The sequence below is a fragment of the Centruroides sculpturatus genome, unplaced genomic scaffold (assembly GCF_000671375.1).
Source record: "Centruroides sculpturatus isolate CEXI.00-Female unplaced genomic scaffold, Cexi_2.0 scaffold759, whole genome shotgun sequence".
Taxonomy (NCBI): Eukaryota; Metazoa; Arthropoda; class Arachnida; order Scorpiones; family Buthidae; genus Centruroides; species Centruroides sculpturatus.
This window is the reverse complement of record NW_019385017.1, coordinates 289,754-312,156: the sequence shown is the minus strand read 5'-3', so window position 1 is coordinate 312,156 and position 22,403 is coordinate 289,754. Positions and strand designations below refer to the sequence as shown.

Here is a 22,403-nt window from a genome sequence, read left to right as displayed (position 1 = left end):
TTGGTGGATTTAGCTGATATATCCAATCTGCAATATCAAGAAGAACTCGCGGAGTTGCAAAGTGACGAATCTGTAATAACTCTATTTAATATTAAAGGTGCGATGGCATGGCTTTGCGATGAAACAGAGGCTAAATACCCCAATACCACAAAATGTGCAAGAAAACTCTTATTACCGTTTCCATCTTCATATCTAGCTGAATGTGGCTTTAGTGCTGTGAGTGATTTGTTGATTAAAAAAAGAAATCGTCTGGATATAACACAACGTGGAGATTTGAGACTTAAGCTAACTAAGCTTGAACCAGATATAAAATCACTGTGTAAAAAGCATCAAGTCCACAAATCACATTAAAGTAATATTATTAAACGAACTTTTAATAAATAAAAAAATTTATTAAAAGTTCGTTTCTTTGTTTTGACAACAGTTGTAAGAAATCGCTTTAAAATTATCATTCATATTACTAAAAATAACAAAAATAAATTTTATAACTAAAATTATGTATGGGGGGACATGATGATTTTAGAAATGTTAAAGTGGGGCATGGCCTAAAAAAGTTTGGGAAACACTGCTCTATCAAATAATTTGTTGATTGTTTGATTGTATTAACTTCATTCTTTAGATATCGAAAATTAAATAAAGAACAATATGTTAATTTAAGCGTACAGAAAATGTTGCTGTTGTTCCAGCAAAGATCTTATTTTCACTTTACCGAGTGCCTAGTAGGTAATTTGCAGACTACCTAGATAATCTGCTCATTACCTAGGTAATTTGGAAAATAGAACAATTTTAGCAACTTTAACTGATCACCCTAGTTAATCTGCAGATTAGCTAGATAATGTACACATTAACGACTTTGAGGCTTTAGCAGTAACACATACACAAAAACCAAGATACAGAATTGGTAATCTGCAACTGTCAGTATATCTTAGTTCTCTACAGGATTTTATTCAATACCCATGTGAAACTTACCTTCAATAGTATAGGAGAGTCAAGTATTTTAACAATAACTAGCCATCTAGCAAGTCAATAAACCTTGATAATACTTCTCATTTAGATTTAAAATTAAAGATGTAATTGATGAATTAGACTTTAAAACGATATTTCGGAAATAATAGATTAAAATTGCGGAGATATAGCAAAGTCTTATCAACTGTGACAACTTTATATAAATAACGCGTGCTATTTCAATTAGACAAATTTCATCTTTTCATACTAAAAAACAATTAACAAGAATAATAGTCAAGATTATATTGAAAAATCGAAATCAAGTTTTCACGCTTAAAAAAAACATTTTCAAAATATCAAAACTATTGAACTTCATTTTGAAAAACAAATTTATTCCTTAATAACCCGCAATTATTTTGTCTCATTTCCTTTAAAAAGTCATTCGATTAATTTTTCACTTAGAATTAATATAAAATAAATATACTTGAACACACCTCCAATCTTCGTTTTAAACTTTCCCATTCAATACGATGATTAGCGCTCCCTGGTATCCAAAACTGTCAAAACAATAAAAAGAAATCCATTAATTTTATTATACAGTACTGTATTTATTATTATTGATTTTCAATTTAAAACTAAATAAACACGAATAAGATAATAATAATAAATGTATAAAAATTTTAATTTGTTTACCAATATAGGAGCCATCCATTTATTACGTTTTCCAATCACTTTTAATTCCTTTCCTCCTTGTTGTGTAAAATAATGTACTTTCGACACCCTTCCTTAGACCCAATCCAGATATTTCAGAGCAGCGCAACGAGCTAGATTGTACTGTACTACTCGTATATGGAGTGGCTGTAGCGACGCCATGTTTAAAGAAAATTGAATACACATCTGCCATTTTCCTTTTAGTCAAGGGGGCGTGCCATTTGTGTTGCGTAAAGTGAATAACCAGATATTTCTTTCTTTAATCCCTTATTTAAACGTTTTTAAACAAGACAAAATATTCTGTAGCGATAAGTTAAATGCATTTTTAAACATTCTCAATTTTACTTTTCCGGCTGTTATTTATACATAAAAAGGGAAAGCATTGGAATCGTATCAAATTCCCTCTCAGAGATGTTTTTGCAAATCTTCACGTTTTCAGACTTCCTAAACTCAAAAAAGTAAAAATATGGAAAAATATTCCGTGTATGTGTGTTGGCACCTATATGAAACGAAATTTGGCATGATAGCTTGTGTATAGCAATGATGTCATTAAATTTTGGTGGTTAAAGATTAAAGGGGTAAGGAGATAGAGGGATGTCATATCTGGAGAGAAGTCAAACTTAATCGATCGGATGTTATTCGTTATTAACATTTACATTTTTTTAAAAAATAAAACTTACTACTATCCTTAAAATTAAGCTTTTTGCTATTCGATAATAATTAAAAATATAAAAAGTTATAAGTACGTATAGGTTGTTTCTTCCAATAGTGAGACTAGTGATATTTATCGCATCTTTCTTAATGATCCGCAGCTAACAGAGACCGAGATTAAAATAGTTCACTTTATTTCGCCTATTTAACAATTCATTTCGGATTGGTAATTTTCCAACCCCTTCATGCTCACGGGTCTAAGGTCTAAGGTTGTTGTCTACAACATAACGCACAAAAGGTTAGTTCATGTTAATATTCGTTTGATATCCATAATGATGCATATAGTGCGTAATTTGTACACATCCGATTGGTGCAGTTTCTACATATCAGTATCTTTCACTTACTAGCATGTTTTCTTTATCTATTTTTGATGGATAATTGCAACGCTTCTTTCGTTTCCCCAATTATTAGCTCGTTATTACCTCTTAGAAGGATCTTAACTTCAACAATGTGGTTCACAACATGACAAAGGTCAAAATGCAGTTTATCATTACAAATATTTTCACAAGTTAAAACCAAAATTTTCACAAACAAACTATAATTATAATAAAAACACAAGAACACTACTTATAGTCTTCAAAAGAAAAAAACACTGTCCGAAAAAATCAACAGCGTTCTGAGTATGGTACCAATCAGAATGACCAGAGTATACTATAAATAAACAATCATATGAGTAAGAGTAAAACCCTTCAAGACCTGGCTCGTACTTAGATTATAATAATATTGTTATATTACGGGTTAAGTACTACACTTACCCGTTTAAATTCTGATCTTACCTTCTTTATAATAATTAAATAAAATCTAAAAAATAGCTAAATTCGAGATGAAACAATCTAGATTTATATTATTTATCTAATTGACTAAATCTCAAATCTAGAGACATATAAAACAATCTAGATATCTAGATTCTAAATGACAATCCTGCCCGACACGTGGTATAGACTTCAATGTTTTGACCAGGGCTGTGGAGTCGCGTAAAAATCTACCGACTCCGACTCCGACTTTTCCTTATCATCCGACTCCGATCCGACTCCGGCTAAAACACCAAAACTCCACGACTCCGACTCCGACTCCGACTCAACAGCCCTGCCAGGGCTGTGGAAGTCGCGTAAAAATCTACCGACTCCAACTCCGACTCCGACTCCGACTCCGACTAAAACATCAAAACTCCACGACTCCGACTCCACAGCCCTGGTTTTGACTTAAAGTAAAAAGACAGTCGATAGTACCCGTCTTGCCACCAAAAGCGCTGTATTTAAGTTCACAGCTACTCTATGTTGTATATTCTAGCTCGTTGGTTCTAAGAATCATGATAAAATCGAATTTATTTTTATTCATCTTCATACGAGATGATCATCATAAAACACGAGAATATTAGATTTTTGCATATAATATTTATGTCAATTAACATTAAGGAATGATCCGCGAAAATCACGAAATTCGGTAAAAAAAATTCAAACTTTTAATATTAAATTAACGACGCAACAATAAAACTCTTACAATTTGTTGCGAGCGGTTGGATTTTCAGTTTGTATGATTAAAAGTGATTGATTTCAAGTGCTTTTTACTTTTCCGGCTGTTATGTATACAAGGGAAAGTAATGGAATCCTGTTCAATTTGACCCTCCGAGTTTTTTTTTGCAAATCTCAGCGTTTTGATATCTCCTGAACCCAAAAAAGTAAAAAAAATTCAGCAACGAGTTGCATAACTTTCTCGGCGGTTATGAGTTTTTATTTAAGAAACTTTCATTTATACTGTACTCAGCAAGATAAATAAAAATGTGTGGCGCCATCTATTAACAGATTTTGTTCTAAAAACTTTTTACATTTTTAATTATCATAAAATAGCAAAAGGGTTAATTTTGAGGGTAGGGATGAGTTTTATGAAAAAAGTATAAATGTTACTAACGAATACAATCTCCATTTCTTTCATCTCGAGATATGACGCATGACACCTCTATCTCTCCACTCTCTGAACCTTTCACCATCAAAATTTAATAGCATCAATGTCTCTCATATACAAGCCACCATGCCAAATGTCGTGTGAAAGATAAAGAGGACGGAAAGAAGGGGTGGCCATGTGATATATCGCGTGAGGGGTCAGACTTAATGAAGATTTTTACTTGTTGTTAGCATTTAAAGTGTTTTATAAAATTCATTTCTATCCTCGAAATTAAGTCTTTTGCCATTTTATAATAATTAAAAATATATAAAGATTTTATTAAAAATATCTCATAACAGATGGCGTCATATACAATTTTAGTTATTTATTTTGATTAATAATACAAATGTTATTTTTAAATGTGGTATATTTTATTTATTCATTTATTTTTTTCAGTTTTGACTCGTGTACGACCGAAGTCTTTCATGTATGTATGTATGTATGTATGTACGTACGTATGTATTTAGACCAACATCATCGGTAAGCCCTAAAACTCGTCATTTTCGGTAACTCCATCTTCTCAGTCCACATTAAGTCGCTTTTGTAATGTTGTAAATCGTAATTCCCATATGTAAGCTAATTTCAATAGCGTAAACAACTCCACAGAAGATATAAGTTAGATTCAGATAAAAATAAAATTTTAATTTCGTGTTTTTTATTAAATAACAACTTTATAACTACATTAACATTTTCCTAGTTTATAGAAATTAGATTTAAGTATCTTACATTTTAATACAGTATTTAAATGAAGTTAATTCTTCCGTAAATTAATTTATAAGCTGTGGAAGTAATTAAAATTTATTGTTTTTAAGTATCCTTCTTTGTCTTTCAAATACTAAAATAATCTTTTTTTATGTATCATACATTCGACCCGGCTTCGTCCGGGACGAATGTATGATACAAACTGGACGAGATACAAATTCTTTAATTGCGATTAAAGAATTTGTATAATAAAGCTATTTTTATATTTAGTTACATAATTTGTTTCATTATAAATCTTAAATATCAAAGGAATGTGCTGTACCTTTACAACGTTCTTAACTCCGATATTTGATTCGTGTGTCGAATATGTTTGTGTATATAGATATGAGTATAATTAAAATTTTAAAATGATTAATAAAAAATACATTTTTTAACATATATTTATTTCTTTTTTGCTGTCATTTATGTTCATCAATTCTAAAGCTACAAATTAAAAATTTATCAAACATTATAAAAAATATGTTCAGAAACGACTAACTATATATAATTTTATATATAGTTTTTGATTCAAAATATTTTATCACTTTTTGCATGTGCATGGGTTATTTCCGCAATTGCCTCCATCTGAAATTAAGAAAAAAAAATTAAATACAATTAAATTGGTATAATAATAAACAAAAGATTACAAATTTTAAAAATTTAATATTTTTCTATGTCGCATCTTTGGCAAACATCTCAACTTTTTGGTTAAACTGTGATGAAAGTTGCGATGTAGACTATCATATTTAGACTAAATTTACATAATATGTACGGTACATACAATATAAAACAAAATTTTATAATTACTCAAGTTATGACGTTTTCTCGATGAATTCTCTTTTGCAGAAGCAAATTGAAACTTTTTAAAATATGTTTAATTTTAAAAAAAATTTAAAAACTTTTATTGATTATATATTTCGAGATTGGAAGTTTGTGACCTCCATGACCCCACTATATACAAGTACTGAACATCGTTACAATGTATAATTTACACACACACATACACATTATTAAAGTATACATTTAGTTATGTTTAAGGAGTTTCGGGGTAGGGTGACCCCTAAAACATCATAAAAATACATTATCATTGGACTTAGGTGTGTCCTGAAAGTTTCAGCCTTCTATCTTAATTAAAAGCAGATGAATTTCAAGTTGCAAGATTTGAAGACATGATACAAGCAAGCTAAATAAAACCGTTTAATAATAAAGTAAGCTTAAATAATAATCTGTTAAGCCTCACACTCATCAACAGTATGACAGGTAATGAACGAAATTTAATTGAGTGATATATTCTATGATGTGTTAATGAATTTCGCGTAAACATTCAAATCCTAAATTCTGAAATATATTTTTCAAATTAATTAAATTCAATTGAAATATTGATTTATATGTCTACATGTCAAAATAAACTGTTTACACACATACATATGTAACTTATATAATCTAGAAAATATTATATTATACATTAAAGAAATTACAGATAAAAGGTTCATAAAATTTCATAGTAGGAGAGAGCCAGAGTCGTAATTAAGCGCACGAGACACCAGCGTGTATAGTTCTAGCAGATATGGAAGAACCAAAAAAGTTAATTTTGACAAAAACGAAAAGAAACACACAAATTTTATTATGTAAATATTGCAAAAATAAATATCAGGATCGTGCAGAAGCAGAGCTGTAGCAATGCATTGGCTATGGGGCAAGTGTCACGGGCGCAAGTCGTGAGAGGCGCTTGGTGCCCCTCACGCCTGACAAACATCTATGGGCAATGGACTAAAAAGCTACGGCTCTATGTAGAAATTTATTTGGGACGAGGTGCAAGAAGAAATCAAAATCCCTTAAGATATTTTTAAAGGGAATCTTGCAAGAGATTAGCGGTTCAGGCCCTAAAAGTGCCAGTTCTCAGAAAGCAATGTCAGTTTTATATATATAGATTTTTATATAATCCTATACCATAATCTGTTACTTTAAATATATAAATTTAGGATTATAAAAGAATTTTAAGTTACTGTACTGTACTTATTGCATATAATGTAGATTTTTGGTCATCATAAAATTATGGAAAGAATATTAATTTTTGTAGATAGAAATTAGTTCAAATGTATAGATGCCAATGAAGTAAATATAAAATACTAGAAATCATTAAATATCATTCATTTCTCTTAAAACATTTTTATTCATAAATACAATTTTAACTTATATCTTAAATATTAACCACAAAAAAAATCGCAGCTAAAGTTTTTATTTTAAATGCACAACTTAAATAGTTCGTTATAATACCAAAAATATCGATTTATGAAGAAAATATATGATTTAAATGTTTTAAATAAATCTCGAGTAATTTACGTTATAAAATATGTCTAAGTTTAAATATAAAAACGATCTTGCGTATGTATTAAAAATTATTAAATTAATTAATTTAAAAAAATAAATAAATTTACATTTTGCACAAGTAATTTATATCAATATATTAGCAAAATTTCCATAGCATTTAAAAAAAGACAGACACTTACTTGGACATTTATTTCCACTACAACACTTGCAACTGCCGCCGCTGCAGTTACAGTTCCCTCCACACTTGCATTGACCTAGCCAACAGAAGACAAAAAATGTAAAATAAATTAAACTCCCAAAATAGAATAATTATCTAAAACATTTAATTTTTAATAATAATAAAAAAATACTTACTTCCACACGGGCAAGGCATTTTACTTCCAGATGTGTCCCGTCGCAAAGGTCAAAGTTTCTACTTATAAAGACCAGTGTAAAGAGTATCGTGTGCAAACTACATCCTCATTGAAAGTCTCTCCGCCAATTACAAATGAAAGCAAAATTCTACGAAACTATCACAGAGAGGATATTTCGCAACAAAATAATTTTCGTGTTACAACTCACGTAGGTTTCCTATTTTATTCATTGTTTATATATCGAAAACGCTATCCACTGTACAAAAAGTACGTAAAATATTATAATTCATTTTATAAATTTGGAAGAATTCGTTTCTAATATTATAAAAGTGTCACTTAATATTATAAACATTTATAAATAACTATAGAATTCCATTAATCATTGTGATTAGAATCAAAATATGTGGCCTGATTGTCTTGTCGTATTGCATAAACGCTTATCTAAGAAAAATAAAATGAATCAACTAAACCGTGACTCGTTATTTATAAAATATTATAAACAATGTTTAAAACTAAATTGAGCAACGGGAAAAAAAACAATTAATTTATCAAATAGTAGACATATAATTTAAAGACAATTATCGTATGATAAGTTTATATAAAATGCCCTTGAAATTTTGTTACAAATGTAGTTAACAATTAAAGTGGATAATATTTTCCTCCATTGAAATTTTTATAATTTAAAAGCTTGCCATGAGACAGATAAGATACTTTATTGTTACACAATAAGGATGTTTAAGTATACAAAAAACTTTAAAAATAATTTTTCTAGGTTTTTTTTGTTACATTGAAAGATCATGAGCTTTTTAAAAATATAATTCGCAATCTTTCTACAGGAAATATTCATTCAAAACAATGAAGAATTGTTTTTGAATCGGTTTCTCAATAAGTAAATGTTTCAATGGTTGTTCTTTGCTAATTATTGTCTTCCTTATCATTAAAATTATAAATAAATGGATTAAAAGTGCACTAAAAGAAAACTTAAATATTACATTTTTATTAATTTCCTTATCTGAAACATAAATGAAAATTAAATGTATTTATAACAAGTTTAAATTTATTTATTTCGATTTATATACACACTATTGTATATTCGACTTGTTTATTATAGATATTATATTTATTTTTTGAAACAATAGAGCAGTAGATAATATTAACTAATTAGTAATGCAAATTGATAATAAATAGAAATAATATATTGTGGAAAATAATTAAATTTGCACGAGAAATATAGAAGTTTTAAGTTTTAAAATATCTGTCTGAGACGTCTTATATCTGACAGAAAACGATAAGTCTTTCATCGAAATTCATTGATTGTTCCACGCGTCATTCAAACTGTCCTTGAACGTTATTGAATTAATTTTAATTGTGTTTTACTTTTTATTTTTTTGTTTTTAATTAAAGAAACAATACGTGCAAAAATAATTTAAAAAACTTTGAATATTTCAAATTCTGCTACACTCATAAATAAACTATAAAAAATTATTTTTCATTATTTTACTTCACAATATCTTCTATCGTAAAATGCATGTTTGAAATACTTCCGATACTATAAATCTGTCGATATCTCTACAAAATATTTACTTTTAATTCATTAGAATAAATGACTCTCATTAAGTAAGAATAAAACGATTAATTGTATTTATTTTTTATTAACTAATAACGAAAGTAATCCTCTTAGAGTGTCGAGTCAAAACGTAAAGATTATTAAGTATTTTCTAGCTTTTCTATTTATTGTAATCAGAATCGAAGTCAGATTCGTACACAAAATTAAACAAGTTACGGCTTAGAATTTTACGTTTTTAAAATTAACTTATTACTTTTCGATTGAAAGCTGCAGAGCCTCTTATTTGTTATACAGGGGCGCCCGTACATTGGGACACTTCAGGCACGTGTCTCCCACCTTTGCCATTTTCTTAATCCCCAAGGAAATTCTAAAGTTTCATTTTGTTTTTAAATTAGTTACTTATTTTTATTACTGAAAACTTTTTTACTGATGACAAAATTAAAATAAAAATATTTATTATTATTGTTTCAGCGGGTTGTGATTGTTCGGTCGAGTACCGAGGTACAGTCCACCTTATTTAATTAACGCGATTTTGATATACGCGTTAGCATCGACGGATTAATTAACTACATTAATCAAGGGATATATATATATACTGTATATTTTATATAATGACCTTTTTTCCATAGTTTATGCCCTCTTTTTTATAGAATGGGACCATAATTAGGGCCATAACAAGTCTAAAATTTAGCCCTGTTCCCGTATAAATAAAAATATCCGCTATATGTACTATAAAATTATTGGAGACGTGTTAATGCTATAGTATAAGTTTTAATTCATTTTAATTATAAACACATGTGTACGACATCAGAGTTGCGCCGCGATCAGATCTTTATACTGAAAATAGAGTAACATTGAATTTCAGCTTGCCGAGAAACAAAGGATGTTATTGCGTGAATATTTTATTTTTATTTGAAAATTATTTTTTCTTAGTTAAACTAATGTAATTTAATAGATAGCGAATATTTACTTATAAGAGAATATATCTATAGTGGATGCATTTATATTAAACTGGTAGCATAAACATTTCTGTATATAGTAAAAACTATTGAAATTTAGATATTTCGAAACAATGCGAACCTTATTCGGATCCGTTCAAATTTGAAATCGCTCTATAAATTGATTTTTAAAAGCACTTACAGACTCGTCTAATATCGCTTACTAATGTAAAAAATATTTAAATAAATTTATTTCTCAATAATAATTATAGTATGTTCCTATTAGATAATAAATTGTTATTGTTATACATTATATAATAATATATAAGTTAATTTTAATACGATTATAAGTTTTTTAACGATTATTTTTTATTTAAAGAAATTTCCAACGTAACTTTTATTACCAATGATGTAACTTTAAAAAAAAAATTGTTTACCGAATCAAACATTGCTTAGAAAAACCAACATAGCCTAATGCTTAAAAAACAAGGTTTATCGTGCATTTGTATTCGAGTAGAAATATATTTATCTGTAACAGCACGATCGTAGAATTTAAAATATGGTCTCACGAACCATTTATTTAGGTTAATATCTTTTTTATGAATGTTGAAACAATTCGTTGATTATCTTAGTGATTTATCCTAAAAGCAGTAATTTACAAATCATACTCAAATATTTATTACAAACGATATTGTTAATAGAAAGGCAAAAACGTTACAATTTCGAATAAAAAGATAGCTTTTTAATAATCTATACAAGTGGTGCCCAAACTACGACTCTGGGCTAAATTCGGCCCGCGAACACATTCGACACATCACTTAGAACTATTTCTACCACTTATATTTTTAGTATAGTACTGTATATACGAAATATACAAAATATTTATGTCTTGCCTTTCTTCGAATTAGGCAATTTGGCCCGCCAATCAAAAAGTTTGGGTACCACTGTTCTACATAGAATTTGCATTTCGAATATAAATCGATGAATCGATTCATCATTCCTTTAAATCGATCTTACATGAATATATTAAACAATCAAGCAATAAATTTGTTCGTTGTTTTAAAACTATATTCTATATTAACGACTGCTCAAATTATAGCGTTATTTCTATATGTGAGTTGCTTAAAAGTTAGTTAACTAACAAGTAAGATAGGCCTATATTTAAAGAACAATTAAAGCAAGGCACCTAATTTTGCTCACTTCTTACAGAAATGTATTTTTTTTTATTTATCTGTTTGCTGAAAAGATAAAATGTAATTTTGAGTGTTTAGTCTGTGTACTATTATCAATAACGTAGGATATTAAATTGACAATAAATCGTAATTGTATGCACGTTCAGAATAGTGAACATTGAACTTTAATCCGTCTGTAAGCATTATAATAAAGCTATTAGATATATTGAGGAACATTTTAATTATAAGTAACCAATTCGAGAATTCAAGTGCTGTTCAAATTTAATAAACATAATTTTAGTTATTAGATTAATTATTTGATTTAATAATTTTAATTATAATAATTTCGAGTCTGATATTAATTAAGAAAAAATACATATATAATTTTTCTCTTAATGTTTTATATGTTATGAAAAATCGATATATTTTTTAAAAACTACTTATTTTCTTTTTCATAAATAAATATTTAAATTAATTTTAATAAAATGTTATTATCAGGGGCGTAGACAAACTAGGCAATTGTCTACAACCGCATCTCATTGGTTCATAAATCGATTTTTAAATTCACATATTGAATTTACATATTTCTTTAGCTTTCACATATAAATAAATTTATATTGAATTCATATGTGAAAACTAAAAATAATTTAAGTGTATACTGTATAGTAAATATATGAATATAACTTACTAACATTTTCCAAGAGTGTTCAGTGTTCAGATATTTAAATCTACTCACACTTTTTGGGGTCATATCGCAAATTTTCCCAAGGTCCGAAATTTCTTCGGTGCGGCACTGTGTGGATTTTAAATATTTTCTTAATAATATAATTTTAAACATTTTCCTAATAAAGTACATTTAAACTGTTTAAAATTTGTACCAGAAAGAATAGTGTATATTGTTCAGTGAATCGAATGATTATACATCGAAAATATTTTCTAATCGTTTAAAAATAATCGATAATTACTGAAATAATTTATGTGTTCTACATACCATAAAATGAATATTATCATTGAGCAAAATCAATATTGAACCTAGCCACATAATCATTATGCACTGNCTGTTATGTATACAAGGGAAAGTAATGGAATCCTGTTCAATTTGACCCTCCGAGTTTTTTTTTGCAAATCTCAGCGTTTTGATATCTCCTGAACCCAAAAAAGTAAAAAAAATTCAGCAACGAGTTGCATAACTTTCTCGGCGGTTATGAGTTTTTATTTAAGAAACTTTCATTTATACTGTACTCAGCAAGATAAATAAAAATGTGTGGCGCCATCTATTAACAGATTTTGTTCTAAAAACTTTTTACATTTTTAATTATCATAAAATAGCAAAAGGGTTAATTTTGAGGGTAGGGATGAGTTTTATGAAAAAAGTATAAATGTTACTAACGAATACAATCTCCATTTCTTTCATCTCGAGATATGACGCATGACACCTCTATCTCTCCACTCTCTGAACCTTTCACCATCAAAATTTAATAGCATCAATGTCTCTCATATACAAGCCACCATGCCAAATGTCGTGTGAAAGATAAAGAGGACGGAAAGAAGGGGTGGCCATGTGATATATCGCGTGAGGGGTCAGACTTAATGAAGATTTTTACTTGTTGTTAGCATTTAAAGTGTTTTATAAAATTCATTTCTATCCTCGAAATTAAGTCTTTTGCCATTTTATAATAATTAAAAATATATAAAGATTTTATTAAAAATATCTCATAACAGATGGCGTCATATACAATTTTAGTTATTTATTTTGATTAATAATACAAATGTTATTTTTAAATGTGGTATATTTTATTTATTCATTTATTTTTTTCAGTTTTGACTCGTGTACGACCGAAGTCTTTCATGTATGTATGTATGTATGTATGTACGTACGTATGTATTTAGACCAACATCATCGGTAAGCCCTAAAACTCGTCATTTTCGGTAACTCCATCTTCTCAGTCCACATTAAGTCGCTTTTGTAATGTTGTAAATCGTAATTCCCATATGTAAGCTAATTTCAATAGCGTAAACAACTCCACAGAAGATATAAGTTAGATTCAGATAAAAATAAAATTTTAATTTCGTGTTTTTTATTAAATAACAACTTTATAACTACATTAACATTTTCCTAGTTTATAGAAATTAGATTTAAGTATCTTACATTTTAATACAGTATTTAAATGAAGTTAATTCTTCCGTAAATTAATTTATAAGCTGTGGAAGTAATTAAAATTTATTGTTTTTAAGTATCCTTCTTTGTCTTTCAAATACTAAAATAATCTTTTTTTATGTATCATACATTCGACCCGGCTTCGTCCGGGACGAATGTATGATACAAACTGGACGAGATACAAATTCTTTAATTGCGATTAAAGAATTTGTATAATAAAGCTATTTTTATATTTAGTTACATAATTTGTTTCATTATAAATCTTAAATATCAAAGGAATGTGCTGTACCTTTACAACGTTCTTAACTCCGATATTTGATTCGTGTGTCGAATATGTTTGTGTATATAGATATGAGTATAATTAAAATTTTAAAATGATTAATAAAAAATACATTTTTTAACATATATTTATTTCTTTTTTGCTGTCATTTATGTTCATCAATTCTAAAGCTACAAATTAAAAATTTATCAAACATTATAAAAAATATGTTCAGAAACGACTAACTATATATAATTTTATATATAGTTTTTGATTCAAAATATTTTATCACTTTTTGCATGTGCATGGGTTATTTCCGCAATTGCCTCCATCTGAAATTAAGAAAAAAAAATTAAATACAATTAAATTGGTATAATAATAAACAAAAGATTACAAATTTTAAAAATTTAATATTTTTCTATGTCGCATCTTTGGCAAACATCTCAACTTTTTGGTTAAACTGTGATGAAAGTTGCGATGTAGACTATCATATTTAGACTAAATTTACATAATATGTACGGTACATACAATATAAAACAAAATTTTATAATTACTCAAGTTATGACGTTTTCTCGATGAATTCTCTTTTGCAGAAGCAAATTGAAACTTTTTAAAATATGTTTAATTTTAAAAAAAATTTAAAAACTTTTATTGATTATATATTTCGAGATTGGAAGTTTGTGACCTCCATGACCCCACTATATACAAGTACTGAACATCGTTACAATGTATAATTTACACACACACATACACATTATTAAAGTATACATTTAGTTATGTTTAAGGAGTTTCGGGGTAGGGTGACCCCTAAAACATCATAAAAATACATTATCATTGGACTTAGGTGTGTCCTGAAAGTTTCAGCCTTCTATCTTAATTAAAAGCAGATGAATTTCAAGTTGCAAGATTTGAAGACATGATACAAGCAAGCTAAATAAAACCGTTTAATAATAAAGTAAGCTTAAATAATAATCTGTTAAGCCTCACACTCATCAACAGTATGACAGGTAATGAACGAAATTTAATTGAGTGATATATTCTATGATGTGTTAATGAATTTCGCGTAAACATTCAAATCCTAAATTCTGAAATATATTTTTCAAATTAATTAAATTCAATTGAAATATTGATTTATATGTCTACATGTCAAAATAAACTGTTTACACACATACATATGTAACTTATATAATCTAGAAAATATTATATTATACATTAAAGAAATTACAGATAAAAGGTTCATAAAATTTCATAGTAGGAGAGAGCCAGAGTCGTAATTAAGCGCACGAGACACCAGCGTGTATAGTTCTAGCAGATATGGAAGAACCAAAAAAGTTAATTTTGACAAAAACGAAAAGAAACACACAAATTTTATTATGTAAATATTGCAAAAATAAATATCAGGATCGTGCAGAAGCAGAGCTGTAGCAATGCATTGGCTATGGGGCAAGTGTCACGGGCGCAAGTCGTGAGAGGCGCTTGGTGCCCCTCACGCCTGACAAACATCTATGGGCAATGGACTAAAAAGCTACGGCTCTATGTAGAAATTTATTTGGGACGAGGTGCAAGAAGAAATCAAAATCCCTTAAGATATTTTTAAAGGGAATCTTGCAAGAGATTAGCGGTTCAGGCCCTAAAAGTGCCAGTTCTCAGAAAGCAATGTCAGTTTTATATATATAGATTTTTATATAATCCTATACCATAATCTGTTACTTTAAATATATAAATTTAGGATTATAAAAGAATTTTAAGTTACTGTACTGTACTTATTGCATATAATGTAGATTTTTGGTCATCATAAAATTATGGAAAGAATATTAATTTTTGTAGATAGAAATTAGTTCAAATGTATAGATGCCAATGAAGTAAATATAAAATACTAGAAATCATTAAATATCATTCATTTCTCTTAAAACATTTTTATTCATAAATACAATTTTAACTTATATCTTAAATATTAACCACAAAAAAAATCGCAGCTAAAGTTTTTATTTTAAATGCACAACTTAAATAGTTCGTTATAATACCAAAAATATCGATTTATGAAGAAAATATATGATTTAAATGTTTTAAATAAATCTCGAGTAATTTACGTTATAAAATATGTCTAAGTTTAAATATAAAAACGATCTTGCGTATGTATTAAAAATTATTAAATTAATTAATTTAAAAAAATAAATAAATTTACATTTTGCACAAGTAATTTATATCAATATATTAGCAAAATTTCCATAGCATTTAAAAAAAGACAGACACTTACTTGGACATTTATTTCCACTACAACACTTGCAACTGCCGCCGCTGCAGTTACAGTTCCCTCCACACTTGCATTGACCTAGCCAACAGAAGACAAAAAATGTAAAATAAATTAAACTCCCAAAATAGAATAATTATCTAAAACATTTAATTTTTAATAATAATAAAAAAATACTTACTTCCACACGGGCAAGGCATTTTACTTCCAGATGTGTCCCGTCGCAAAGGTCAAAGTTTCTACTTATAAAGACCAGTGTAAAGAGTATCGTGTGCAAACTACATCCTCATTGAAAGTCTCTCCGCCAATTACAAATGAAAGCAAAATTCTACGAAACTATCACAGAGAGGATATTTCGCAACAAAATAATTTTCGTGTTACAACTCACGTAGGTTTCCTATTTTATTCATTGTTTATATATCGAAAACGCTATCCACTGTACAAAAAGTACGTAAAATATTATAATTCATTTTATAAATTTGGAAGAATTCGTTTCTAATATTATAAAAGTGTCACTTAATATTATAAACATTTATAAATAACTATAGAATTCCATTAATCATTGTGATTAGAATCAAAATATGTGGCCTGATTGTCTTGTCGTATTGCATAAACGCTTATCTAAGAAAAATAAAATGAATCAACTAAACCGTGACTCGTTATTTATAAAATATTATAAACAATGTTTAAAACTAAATTGAGCAACGGGAAAAAAAACAATTAATTTATCAAATAGTAGACATATAATTTAAAGACAATTATCGTATGATAAGTTTATATAAAATGCCCTTGAAATTTTGTTACAAATGTAGTTAACAATTAAAGTGGATAATATTTTCCTCCATTGAAATTTTTATAATTTAAAAGCTTGCCATGAGACAGATAAGATACTTTATTGTTACACAATAAGGATGTTTAAGTATACAAAAAACTTTAAAAATAATTTTTCTAGGTTTTTTTTGTTACATTGAAAGATCATGAGCTTTTTAAAAATATAATTCGCAATCTTTCTACAGGAAATATTCATTCAAAACAATGAAGAATTGTTTTTGAATCGGTTTCTCAATAAGTAAATGTTTCAATGGTTGTTCTTTGCTAATTATTGTCTTCCTTATCATTAAAATTATAAATAAATGGATTAAAAGTGCACTAAAAGAAAACTTAAATATTACATTTTTATTAATTTCCTTATCTGAAACATAAATGAAAATTAAATGTATTTATAACAAGTTTAAATTTATTTATTTCGATTTATATACACACTATTGTATATTCGACTTGTTTATTATAGATATTATATTTATTTTTTGAAACAATAGAGCAGTAGATAATATTAACTAATTAGTAATGCAAATTGATAATAAATAGAAATAATATATTGTGGAAAATAATTAAATTTGCACGAGAAATATAGAAGTTTTAAGTTTTAAAATATCTGTCTGAGACGTCTTATATCTGACAGAAAACGATAAGTCTTTCATCGAAATTCATTGATTGTTCCACGCGTCATTCAAACTGTCCTTGAACGTTATTGAATTAATTTTAATTGTGTTTTACTTTTTATTTTTTTGTTTTTAATTAAAGAAACAATACGTGCAAAAATAATTTAAAAAACTTTGAATATTTCAAATTCTGCTACACTCATAAATAAACTATAAAAAATTATTTTTCATTATTTTACTTCACAATATCTTCTATCGTAAAATGCATGTTTGAAATACTTCCGATACTATAAATCTGTCGATATCTCTACAAAATATTTACTTTTAATTCATTAGAATAAATGACTCTCATTAAGTAAGAATAAAACGATTAATTGTATTTATTTTTTATTAACTAATAACGAAAGTAATCCTCTTAGAGTGTCGAGTCAAAACGTAAAGATTATTAAGTATTTTCTAGCTTTTCTATTTATTGTAATCAGAATCGAAGTCAGATTCGTACACAAAATTAAACAAGTTACGGCTTAGAATTTTACGTTTTTAAAATTAACTTATTACTTTTCGATTGAAAGCTGCAGAGCCTCTTATTTGTTATACAGGGGCGCCCGTACATTGGGACACTTGAGGCACGTGTCTCCCACCTTTGCCATTTTCTTAATCCCCAAGGAAATTCTAAAGTTTCATTTTGTTTTTAAATTAGTTACTTATTTTTATTACTGAAAACTTTTTTACTGATGACAAAATTAAAATAAAAATATTTATTATTATTGTTTCAGCGGGTTGTGATTGTTCGGTCGAGTACCGAGGTACAGTCCACCTTATTTAATTAACGCGATTTTGATATACGCGTTAGCATCGACGGATTAATTAACTACATTAATCAAGGGATATATATATATACTGTATATTTTATATAATGACCTTTTTTCCATAGTTTATGCCCTCTTTTTTATAGAATGGGACCATAATTAGGGCCATAACAAGTCTAAAATTTAGCCCTGTTCCCGTATAAATAAAAATATCCGCTATATGTACTATAAAATTATTGGAGACGTGTTAATGCTATAGTATAAGTTTTAATTCATTTTAATTATAAACACATGTGTACGACATCAGAGTTGCGCCGCGATCAGATCTTTATACTGAAAATAGAGTAACATTGAATTTCAGCTTGCCGAGAAACAAAGGATGTTATTGCGTGAATATTTTATTTTTATTTGAAAATTATTTTTTCTTAGTTAAACTAATGTAATTTAATAGATAGCGAATATTTACTTATAAGAGAATATATCTATAGTGGATGCATTTATATTAAACTGGTAGCATAAACATTTCTGTATATAGTAAAAACTATTGAAATTTAGATATTTCGAAACAATGCGAACCTTATTCGGATCCGTTCAAATTTGAAATCGCTCTATAAATTGATTTTTAAAAGCACTTACAGACTCGTCTAATATCGCTTACTAATGTAAAAAATATTTAAATAAATTTATTTCTCAATAATAATTATAGTATGTTCCTATTAGATAATAAATTGTTATTGTTATACATTATATAATAATATATAAGTTAATTTTAATACGATTATAAGTTTTTTAACGATTATTTTTTATTTAAAGAAATTTCCAACGTAACTTTTATTACCAATGATGTAACTTTAAAAAAAAATTGTTTACCGAATCAAACATTGCTTAGAAAAACCAACATAGCCTAATGCTTAAAAAACAAGGTTTATCGTGCATTTGTATTCGAGTAGAAATATATTTATCTGTAACAGCACGATCGTAGAATTTAAAATATGGTCTCACGAACCATTTATTTAGGTTAATATCTTTTTTATGAATGTTGAAACAATTCGTTGATTATCTTAGTGATTTATCCTAAAAGCAGTAATTTACAAATCATACTCAAATATTTATTACAAACGATATTGTTAATAGAAAGGCAAAAACGTTACAATTTCGAATAAAAAGATAGCTTTTTAATAATCTATACAAGTGATGCCCAAACTACGACTCTGGGCTAAATTCGGCCCGCGAACACATTCGACACATCACTTAGAACTATTTCTACCACTTATATTTTTAGTATAGTACTGTATATACGAAATATACAAAATATTTATGTCTTGCCTTTCTTCGAATTAGGCAATTTGGCCCGCCAATCAAAAAGTTTGGGTACCACTGTTCTACATAGAATTTGCATTTCGAATATAAATCGATGAATCGATTCATCATTCCTTTAAATCGATCTTACATGAATATATTAAACAATCAAGCAATAAATTTGTTCGTTGTTTTAAAACTATATTCTATATTAACGACTGCTCAAATTATAGCGTTATTTCTATATGTGAGTTGCTTAAAAGTTAGTTAACTAACAAGTAAGATAGGCCTATATTTAAAGAACAATTAAAGCAAGGCACCTAATTTTGCTCACTTCTTACAGAAATGTATTTTTGTTTTATTTATCTGTTTGCTGAAAAGATAAAATGTAATTTTGAGTGTTTAGTCTGTGTACTATTATCAATAACGTAGGATATTAAATTGACAATAAATCGTAATTGTATGCACGTTCAGAATAGTGAACATTGAACTTTAATCCGTCTGTAAGCATTATAATAAAGCTATTAAATATATTGAGGAACATTTTAATTATAAGTAACCAATTCGAGAATTCAAGTGCTGTTCAAATTTAATAAACATAATTTTAGTTATTAGATTAATTATTTGATTTAATAATTTTAATTATAATAATTTCGAGTCTGATATTAATTAAGAAAAAATACATATATAATTTTTCTCTTAATGTTTTATATGTTATGAAAAATCGATATATTTTTTAAAAACTACTTATTTTCTTTTTCATAAATAAATATTTAAATTAATTTTAATAAAATGTTATTATCAGGGGCGTAGACAAACTAGGCAATTGTCTACAACCGCATCTCATTGGTTCATAAATCGATTTTTAAATTCACATATTGAATTTACATATTTCTTTAGCTTTCACATATAAATAAATTTATATTGAATTCATATGTGAAAACTAAAAATAATTTAAGTGTATACTGTATAGTAAATATATGAATATAACTTACTAACATTTTCCAAGAGTGTTCAGTGTTCAGATATTTAAATCTACTCACACTTTTTGGGGTCATATCGCAAATTTTCCCAAGGTCCGAAATTTCTTCGGTGCGGCACTGTGTGGATTTTAAATATTTTCTTAATAATATAATTTTAAACATTTTCCTAATAAAGTACATTTAAACTGTTTAAAATTTGTACCAGAAAGAATAGTGTATATTGTTCAGTGAATCGAATGATTATACATCGAAAATATTTTCTAATCGTTTAAAAATAATCGATAATTTCTGAAATAATTTATGTGTTCTACATATCATAAAATGAATATTATCATTGAGCAAAATCAATATTGAACCTAGCCACATAATCATTATGCACTGCACCGTTTGAAATCAATAGATAAAACTTCTACGCTCCAATATGACTGTTAACAGGATAGTGAGAAAATATAAATATATATATAAACTTTATTGACATTTACTTATTCATTATTACTCACAGGAGGAAATAATTATATTACATTATTCACAAGGAGAATAATGTTAACCCTTTAGGCACTCAAATTAATCACCTGAAATGAATTCAATCTCTTCACCACATATAATATAGACCTATTGCAATAAAAAAATGAATAAAAATATAAGTTAATGGATTATTTAAAAATAATTAATAATAGTGATACGTCGTAAACTCATAAGAGAATCATTTATAATAAGTTATTAAATAACTAAATATTGTGAAATGGCCTAATTATATTCAAGAAGTAACAGAAAAAAATCCTTTAGATATAGAAAATCTTATTGTAATCAAGTTTAAAATAATTAATGAGAATCTGTAAATTTTCAAATGAACAATAAAAGAATAATATGTAGATGATTCAGTAACGAATGTCACGGATTTTGACGAGTAAATAATTTATAAGGTCTCGCAACTTTCATTAATTTTATTAACCAAGCGGGTCCCCAAAAACACGGCGTCTTTTGTACTGCGCTGTATGACCTGGTCCTGGTTAGATCTATCAATAGAATGATTTGGAAAGAAAACATTTTCGAAGAGATGTTAATTGGAAGCAAAAAATCTTGTACAATTATTATAAAGAAATCATTTTAATTTCAATTTTAATTATGTTAATATATTAAATTCAATAAAAAAAAGATATATTTTATCTTATTGCATATTAATGTAGACGAATACAAAGAAATTAAATGAGCGATAATAGTAGCTGAAATACATTTCTAACGTGTATTTCTAACGAGTAACGTGTAACATCAATAAATCCATATTCCCATCTGTTTCGATTGCAGACGATCGCAATAAAATATTAATTCATATTATGACAAAACTCGTTTGATATCCACAACACATTAAACTAAAATTATATTAATGAGAATTATTTTAGAGATATTTGTGTAAAATAATATAATAATTTAATTCTTTATCATAAAATGTATGAAATATAAAGTTCATTCTCACCAAAATAATCATTTTTAGAATTACTTTTTAAAAATATTGTTATAAATATTTAGCAATTACAGCTTAACAATAAAACAAAAGCAATAAATCCTTATTGTATTGCTTAATAGAGAAAATAACTATCATAAACCTCTTTTATTCATAATAAAAATATTAAAATTAAATATAATAAATAATTTAAAATATTATGGTAATAAGCAATAGCTTGTTTAGAACTCGAGAAATAGAGATTTAAACGCATTAAAATAATTTAATAAGATTTTATTCTATTTTGAAATTAAAATAACAATTAATTAAACAATCACTACCTTAATTAAT

At 27.2% G+C, this 22,403-nt stretch overlaps 2 long non-coding RNA genes across 4 annotated transcripts; both read right to left on the bottom strand.

The window, feature by feature from the left end:
• Positions 1 to 5,432: 5,432 nt before the first annotated feature.
• LOC111633495 lies at positions 5,433 to 12,113 on the bottom strand. 2 transcript variants are annotated; one of them, XR_002758067.1, is made up of 4 exons: positions 12,099 to 12,113; positions 7,735 to 7,989; positions 7,560 to 7,634; positions 5,433 to 5,634 (listed from the first exon to the last, which is right to left on the bottom strand). It is a non-coding gene; the product is annotated as an uncharacterized LOC111633495 (long non-coding RNA). The 2 variants fall into 2 exon arrangements; XR_002758066.1 differs by lacking the exon at positions 12,099 to 12,113 and having other exon boundaries at positions 7,735 to 8,015.
• Positions 12,114 to 13,957: 1,844 nt separating this feature from the next.
• Positions 13,958 to 21,126, bottom strand: LOC111633494. Of its 2 annotated transcripts, XR_002758065.1 has the most exons (5): positions 21,112 to 21,126; positions 20,624 to 21,036; positions 16,260 to 16,514; positions 16,085 to 16,159; positions 13,958 to 14,159 (listed from the first exon to the last, which is right to left on the bottom strand). It is a non-coding gene; the product is annotated as an uncharacterized LOC111633494 (long non-coding RNA). The 2 variants fall into 2 exon arrangements; XR_002758064.1 differs by lacking the exons at positions 20,624 to 21,036; positions 21,112 to 21,126 and having other exon boundaries at positions 16,260 to 16,538.
• Positions 21,127 to 22,403: the final 1,277 nt, after the last annotated feature.